General features: G+C 44.4%; 1 non-coding gene across 1 annotated transcript; it reads left to right on the forward strand.

Moving 5' to 3' along the window:
- Nucleotides 1-7,379: 7,379 nt before the first annotated feature.
- Nucleotides 7,380-7,543, forward strand: LOC118618069. The gene has a single exon (XR_004956990.1). It is a non-coding gene; the product is annotated as a U1 spliceosomal RNA (small nuclear RNA).
- The last annotated feature ends 1,405 nt before the right edge of the window (nt 7,544-8,948 follow it).

The following is an 8,948-nucleotide window of genomic DNA, read 5'->3' on the forward strand; positions in this document are numbered from 1 at the left end:
CGGCAGGCTATGGCAGGGACCTCGCCCTGTCCATGCAAGGTTGGTGAGAACCAGGACTCCTTCTGCCTTGGACCTTCCACATACATGCTCTTCAGGTCCCAAGAGAGACTCGGGCTCAATACAAAGTAAAATGAAATGTAGGGTTCCTTCACGGGACCTCTGAGGCTATGATGGTAGACCAGAGGCCTATTCACCAAAGGTGGCTCTCCTGTTTCCCAGGTGCACACACCTCAAAGGTAGTGGTATAGAGAATAATGAAGTTCACACAAATGTCCTATGTATATTTTAGAGACATAAGTGGTGGGCATCACTAGAGGAATATTTCTTTATCAAACAACACTCTTCTGGTAAACTTTCAGTGTTAAAAACTACCTTTAGGAATAGAATTTATTACTTCCTGTTATTAAAATCAGACATGTTAATTTTCATTGCTACAATACTTGCTTAAGCGCCTTTATTTTATTTTTGCTAAGCAAACACCCCTATTTTGGCCTTTTCTTAAAAAAAAAAAAAAAAAGGCGGGGAGAGTTGAGCTCAGCCGGTGTGGCTCAGTGGTTGAGCGTCAACCCATGCACCAAGAGGTCGCTGGTTCGATTCTCAGTTAGGACACATGCCCAGGTTGTGGGCCCAGTCCCCAGTGGGAGCATGCAGGAGGCGGTCAATTGATGTTCTCTCTCATCGATGTTTCTATCTGTCTCTCCCTCTCACTTCCTTTCTCTCTAAAATAAATAAAGGAAAAAAAAAATAAAGGAGTTGATTTTTTAAGACAATTATTATTGATATCCTGCAGATTAAATGATTATTGTTTGATATCCTGAGGCCTCAGAAAATTCAGATTTTTCCAATTATATTCAGAGACAGTTCCCTGAATATAGATGGTCCTCATGCTGGGCATTTGCCCTTTTGGGACTTCTCTCACCCTGCCCAGACAGGGGATCTCCACAGCCTAACAGGTAGTCCTTTCGCTGTCTAGATTCTTGTGGGATTTGGTCAAGGGGGCACCAGCAGGAGTCCCATGAGTAGGAAGAGTAACCTTGTAAATTGTCCCTTTATTTGTCCATGTTGAGTCTCTTTATCTCCAGGATCTTGACTATACAAATTTGGATCATATGTAATCTCCTATATAAATGTGGACATAGAAAAGAGTCAAAGGGGCTTCTGACAGGTCAGGTGGCCAAGTAGCACCCACTGAATCATGATCTGATAGTGCGGTTTCTTATGTTTAGAGAATGAGTCACTGTATCAGGCACATCTATGCAACCACTCGCTGTCAATCTAACGCTCTCCAGAAGGACCTTTGCAATTTTATACACTTATGTTGATAATGCTGACGTGACACAAAATATTTTGGGAATTTTTAGAACCCCTGTTCAAAAATTATCTTTAAAGACAGTGTAATTTACAGCCATCTTACCATCTCGATCCTCTTCTCTTCACCAACCTGGGCTCTGAGTTACTTTGGACTGTTTCCAAAAATTAAATCTGACCTCAAAGAGTAAAACTTGTACTGGTGATATTTAGAGCAAGCCATAGGCTCTTAGGGAAATTTTTTAAAAAATTAAAAAGAGAGTTCCAGATTTGTTGAACCTTGGCCACATTGGATTGAGTATGGAGTATACGTAGATGACTACTTTGGAGTGGGCAGTAATCGTTTGGACATATAGATGCTGCTGTGTTAGTTTAAAATCTGCCACTAGACTGCAATAGCAGAGCGTTTTACAATGCAGACTCTGGGTCTGACAAGCTGGGTTTTAATTCTGGCTTCATCATTTATTGTGGGTGTGACTTGAGGCAGTTTACTTCTTTCTCTCTGCCTAGAGCTTCTCATCTGTAAAATAGAGACAATAATAGGACTGATGTTATAGGGTTGTTCTGATAATTAAAAGAATTAGTATATGTAAAGCATTTCAAATGGTGTTGGAACAGGAGGGAATCGAACGGTAGCTGTTACTGTGTCATCTCATGGATCCTGACTACTGACCACCAACATTCAGCAAATGTATCCACTGTGGCTGTGCTGCCATGTTCCTCAACCTCGTTTCTTTGTCTGATTAATGGCTGTTATCTTCATTAGGCACTGCTACTCTGAAAGTAAGGCTTGTTCAAAGATTAACAAGGAAAGAAATACATTTGTCTTTATATTTATATGTGCTTGTTTCCACAGAAAAAATTGAGCATCCGCCCTCAAAGTCTCTGATGTGCTCAAGTTTCTGAAGACACCCAAGTAAATCAACTCCAAGATGGGAAAGGAATTAGAATCTGCTAACTCACCAGCTGTTGATGGGTCCTAGCTCCCCATGGCCCAACAGAGAGAAATAAGGGAGGACCATCATTACCAATAGTGTTTTACAACAGAAAAATGACATACTTAGGGATTATTTTTCTTTCCAGTGATTTCATATTAGCACATTTTCTAATTAGTCAATGACAGGTTTTACTTTTCAATTTCTAAGTTACAGTTCACTCCTGGAAAAAAAATATATATATATATACATACATATATTTTAAAACTATTGTACAGATTCAGTTGGCTGGATCTACTGAGTAACCCCATGAACTAATGAAGTAAATATTTGCCCCCGCTGGGGTGTGGACGGCTGCCAGGACGGCCGAGCATACACCTGCAGAGGCCGGTGAGTCACCTCTGAGTCACTCAGCAAGCGTTAGGGAGAAGCCAGCCAGGATGCAGGGGTGCACTTGGCTGCCAGTTCTCTCCTGCCCTCCCAGAATAATGACATTAATGACACTTCCAAACAGCTCACCCAGTCACAAAGTGGGAGATTTCAAAATCCATGTGGCAGCTGATTTCCTAATAGGATGCATTAAACAGGACATTGCATGTTTTATGGGCTGGGGTTGATGAGACCATAAGACTTAAAAGATGTAGCTAAAGTGGTTGAAAAATAGGCCTTGGAGGTTCAGATCAAAGCATTACAGGGGGGTGATTAGATAAATAAAAAGTTTAAGCCTAACTGAGCAAATAATTGCATATCCCCTGAAAAGCTCGGTTCACAGGGATTGATCAAATGTGAGTCACCCAGGCACAGATGTCTTTCTAAGAATATTCCTTTTAATTTTTTTAATAAACATCAAAAGGAAAAAAAATCTGGGTACTGACCAGCAAATACTCCTGTTTGTACAAGAAAAGCCTCTTTAAGAAACTGACAAAAAAATATATATCCCTCATTGTTTAAAGAGGGCAGTTTTCCCCTTTCTCCTCCTTCTCAGTAGTAAAAGGCTTTTGCTTAACACAGACTAATAGAGCTCACCTAAAGAAATTCTAAAAGATTTCCTAGCACCTTATCTTGTCCATTATTCTATAGAAGTCAGATTCAGGTTTATGTTAAAAGCATGTACTGTTATCTTTCTAAAGCAATATACGTCTGGGTGGGGGGAGATGCATCTTTGTCTAGTTAAGAAAACAGAAAGGTCTTTGCGAGCTTATTTGTGCATTGGTATGTGCCAGACACAAGTTATCTCATTTAATCCTCACGACAATGCTGAAGGCGGCTTTTCATATTCCTTATTTGTAGGTGAGGACATTAAGGCACAAGTGCGGATTAGGTAACCTGTCCCGAGTCACAGGGTGGGAAGTGGCAGAGTGGAGGGCGTGCGAGGCCAGGTCCAGGGCTGACCTCTTCCAGCCCGAGCACCGTGCTGCTGACAGCCATTCCTTTGCCCCCACAGGATTCGCTCAAGGGCACCTAGATTTCAGTCTTTTTTTTTCTTTTTTCAATCAACTAATTTATTTTTGTTACATATGTTTCTCCTTTTCCCTCCCAGATACCCCCCTCCCTACCCCTCCAAAAACATTGTTGTCTATGTCCATGGTTACACATACATGCATATAAGTTCTTTGATTTATCTCATCTCTCTCCCCCACCCTCCGCCCCCTTCCTCTGAGGTTTGTCAGTCTGAACTGTACTCCTTTCTATGTCTCTGGGTCTATTCCGTTCACCAGCCTTTTCTGTTCATTATATTCCACAAATAAGTGAGATCATGTGGTATTTGTTCAGTCATTTCTAAGAGCTGATCTGGGCTGTATCCCTGAGGCAGGATCTGGTATTATCTCTTACTTTGAAAGTAAGCAATGGGAGGTAGAGAGCGTAGCTTTCCTAAAACTGCATAATACAAGGCCCACGGGTGGGTAGAAATACATTCGGAGCTGCTAAGTTTCAAGCCTGTGATTTGGTCGCTAGTTCCCTGTGGTCAGTTGGTGACCAGGTGAGATATCTGGGTAGCCAGAGTCCCTGGTGAGTTGTTCTTCATGTCTCAGAATCGGCGGTTTCTTGGAAGCATCGCTTATCCCACAACATTCTCAAGAAACTGGTGATCAGAGCTGGCAGAGGCGTGGCACCGGTAGCACCGCCTGTCTGTGAGTCAATATGAATTTAGTCTGCAGGTCCGCCTGTGAGCTGCGTTTCACAGCATCATTGGCAAAATGTTTGCACCCTAATTTATTTATTCATTTGGTTTCTTAACAATTATTTTATTGATTTTAGAGTGAGAGGAAGGGAGAGGGAGAGAGAAATATAAATGTTCGTGAGAGAGAACATTGATTGGCCGCCTCCTGCATGCCCCCCACTGGGGATCGGGTACACAACCTGGGCATGTGCCCTGACCAGGAATTGAACCGGCAACCCCCTGGTGCATGGGTTGATGCTCAACCATGAGCCACACCGGCTGGGCACACCCTAATGTATAACTAATATTCTTTTTGACCTTTGTTTACTCAAATATTTCTGCACTAGGGTATTACTTTGTGTTTCAGTCCACGCCCCCCAACCCCCAGACAGCAAGGGACAGGGAAACAGGACAGCACAGAACAGGTAAGCAAACTCCATTCCTTCAGGGAGTCAGACTAGCCTGGTCCAAATCCAGGCTTTATAACTTTGAGAAAGTTGTTACGCTTTCTATGCCTCGATTTCCTCGTTGATAAATAGTATCACAATTTAGAACAAGGCATGATGGTTTCCTCAAGGAGCTCCTGGTCCCCTCCTGGTCCCCTTTCGAAGAAACTTCTCCCAAAGACCTGCCCCTTTGAGCCCCACTCTGTTTCGCAGAGGAGGTGACCGGCCACGGGAAACACCCGTACCAGGCCTGGAGCACAAGCTGTTGCACAGTTGGGCAAGCCTTCGGGGTGGAGAGTTACTAGGCAGATGTTCAAAAGCCAGTTCTTGCTAACTTGTGTCACTCTGGGCAAGTCATTTCACCCAGATCAGTTAGCTTTCTCCTCTGTGTAACAGAAAAAACTCTAATATATTCATTAGTTTTCACTTTCAGATAGTCATGTGTTTATTATTATTATTGCCTCAATGACATGGTGTTCACCTTGCCCCCTTTGAGTGCTGCCCAAGGAGACAAGGAGGCAGCGGTGCAGAGCATGGGGGTGCAGTCCTTGGGGTGAATGGGGCACCATGACTGCTGTCATCATAATGACATGTCAGAGAAGGTCACCACAGCCCCGGTTTGCAGTTATTTTGAGAACTACATGCAATAGATGTAAAATCAGCTCGCTGCAGTTATCACATACAAGTACCCCATCAATGTTCTTAAACAAACAAAACGAGACCAAGCACAGTCGGCCCTGTTAGGAGTGTGTGTGAGAAGAAAGACTGTGTGCTATCAACACATTTATCTTTAACCGCAGGCCAGAGCTAGAATACACTTAGAATGTGGTTGTGCGAAGTAGAAACAAACAAACAGACGTACAGGTGGCCGGGTGCCAGGACCTCTGCTGTCCTCAGGAGCCCCCGGGCAGTGTCTCCCAGCTCAGTGTTAACGTGGAACGTGCTCTAGCACCAAAGATGAAGCAGATGGTAACAGCAGAAGTTTTCCCCCAGTGCCCAGCGCCTCCTAGGTTTCCACTGACTGGTTTAGACATTACCCACATGTTCAAAGCCAAACCAAAGAAACGCTGTAAGTCTCAAAAAGGGGAGGCTGCTTCTCCCCTCGAGCAGTTTTCCACATTTGCTTTGTCTCCTGGAAACGCAGACTCAAGGGAAAGTTTTAAGAATCATACATGTTTATTTGCCCCCTAGATTTACATTCAAATGTCAATAAATGTTCATGGAGAGAGTGGGCCAGTATAAAACAGTGTTTTTCAAAGTCAAAGTATCCGTCTCAGAATCAGCTGAGGTTCTTGCTAAAAATTTGGATTCCAGACCAGTTATCTTGACCCTCTGTGGGCGGGGCCCTGGAATCCCGTGTTTAGCAGGCTTTCTGCAGGGGTCTAGCACCATGGATACTGGAGAATATCTGATACATGGGGAGAACATTTTCTGGATTTATTTTGCCTTCAGGCAACACCTGCCACATTGAAAAAGACACAAAACAATAATGGGCTGATTTTAAATCACCAAATGAGAAGATGGAGCATCTAAAAACATTTCTACCTGGGGAGTAGCAAACCCCAACACTAAAACACAGCAGATGACCTTTGAACCAAGTTCAGTGCTAGGGCTTTTCTAAGTTTGCCAAGTATTAAGAAGCATTTAATAACTTAAAAAGAAGCAAGTGTGTGTGTGTGTGTGTGTGTATGTGTGTGTATTAGAAACCAAATGTTAAATAACCAGGACAGAGTAGGGTTACAGAATTACTAATTACCTCTCTTTAATACATAAAAACTGTCAAAAATTAATAATCGTCAGTACTGAGAAAGGCCCATTGCATATCAGCCAGAATTATGTAGCAGCTCTGCAGGCCCTGCCCTCGCCCCAGTCAGACACGCGAGGAAGCAAACACAGTCCTGCTCTCTGGCTCGCTGGTGCAGGGTTTCTTAAATAGCTCAGGCTCTCAGGGCCCTTGGGCTTTCCCCCTTGAGAAATGTCCCTGTGCACAAACACTTGACTTTGAGTAAGGATCCAGGGAACTGGCAGGGACCTCACCTAAGAATCCCTCATCAAGTGTAGACACAGAGTATGACTTGGGTAGGTTCTAAATCCTGACCGGCTGTGGTCTTCCCTTTACACATGTAATTCAAACTGCAATTTAAACGTTTTAAAGACATGAAAGGGAAGTGTTCTAAATTAAAATTGCTTCTTTCCCGAACTTCTAATTGCTGTTTCTGTTTCGTAGTTGTTTGTTTTTGGTGTTTTTAGTGGTGTGTGTTTTCAATGCCTCTGCTTTGCCAGAGCCCTAAGCATATATTTAATTCGCCCGTGGATAACCCAGCATTGCTCTGGAGGAAGGCACGGTCCCCAAACACATGTATGACTATACGGGATGCCGTGCGCGCTGCACTGACGTGAGAGTACCGAGCAGGCTGCATGTTTCATCTCAACACAGTCATCCAAACTGGTTTTGAGCTCAACTAGAATATTCCATTAGGGATGCTAAGGAGAGAGGCAGTGACTCTCAGTTGAAAGGCAGTGTCCTCCGTACTTACCTGGCAGGGGAGATGTCATGATCACAAAGGTGGTTTTCCCAGGGAGAGGCTTATCCATTGCACTCCGGATGGGCTGACCCCTGCGATTTCCCCAAATGGGGGGAACTCGACTGCACAATTTGCGGCAGTGGGGGACTGCGTTCGCACTCTCCCCTGGAAAAAAGGCAGCATCCACCAGAGTGCCCTCAATAATTCCTCCAGCTGACCAGTTAGGAAGGGCGTACTCAAGGCCGGTGTGGGGGGCGCAAGGGAACGCACGTGGGTAGCATCGGATGCTCTGACCTGTTCCAGCAGAAGATGCCACTGAACACTCCTGATGGTGAGGATTGGGGGCAAGGTGCTGTGCAAGCCGATCCGAAGCTGGGGACAAGCAGAGGAAGGGAGAGCCAGGGCGGTGGCGGGAAGACGGATCCAGTGAGGGGAAGTCCCGGTGCACAATCCAGCAATGGAAAGGGAAATGGATGAGGGAAGGACAGAGAAAGGAGCCGAGCCAGGGGGACTGGGCTTCACAACGTGTCCTAATGTCGATAGCAGAACAAAGACTCCCAGAGCAGATACTCAGATGGCCTGGGTTTCTGTTCAAGAAAGATCTCCATACTTACTGCTCAAGGTATTTACCGCATAAGACATTTGTTTTTAACTCTCACACACATTGACCCACGTCTTCTCCATCGCCACCTGCTTTCAACGGAACACCCAGGGAAGAGTTGACTGTTTATTTATTGATGCTCTGCCCATTTCCAAAATGGATTTAAGGCAATGGAACACAAGAGGTAAGTCAAATTTCAGTGTTAAAAATTCATCACTGTAAGAATTTTCCATATCTTTAACCAGACAATCCTTGATCATTAACATGTTATATTGGTGCTGCTGACACTGTTTATATTCAGGTGCTTCTTTCTGCTTATGTAATAGAGAAAAGATCTCTTGCCCTCAGCTGTGTACTTGTTCCTTTAAAATATTTCAGGACAGCCCTGGCCGGTTTGGCTCAGCGGTTAGAGCGTCGGCCTGCGGTCCAGAGAGACCCGGGTTCGGTTCCCGCTAAGGGCATGTACCTCGGTTGCAGTTTGTCCCCGGCCCTGGTTGGTCGTGCGGGTGGCAGCCACTCGATGTGTTCCTTTCACATCGATGTTTCTCTCTCTCTCTCTGTTCCTCTCTCTCCCTCCCACTCTACCTGAACAAAAAAATGGAAAAATGTCCTCGGGTGAGGATTAAAAAATAAAAAAATAAAATAAATAAAATATTTCAGGACAGAGTGTCAGGAACCACATTTTCAGATGGAGAGTCAGTTCAGGGTGTACAGGTTATGATGATAATCACTACCATTTCAAAGGTGCCTGGCATTTTCCATATAACCACATTGAATCCTCCCAGCAACATTTAAGGACTTTATTTCTGTTCCTCACACTACAGATGAGGAAACTGAGGACCAAAAGGGACTTACTGACTTGCCTGAGGTCACACGGCTAATGTTCGCACACAGCTGTGACTCGTGTCAAAGCCTCCCTGTTTTCCTTTGCCTGCTCTGTCTTCCTGAAATGGGGAGGAAGTGAGAAAAGGG

Source organism: Molossus molossus, unplaced genomic scaffold, assembly GCF_014108415.1.
Source record: "Molossus molossus isolate mMolMol1 unplaced genomic scaffold, mMolMol1.p scaffold_m16_p_5, whole genome shotgun sequence".
In the NCBI taxonomy this organism is placed as follows: Eukaryota; Metazoa; Chordata; class Mammalia; order Chiroptera; family Molossidae; genus Molossus; species Molossus molossus.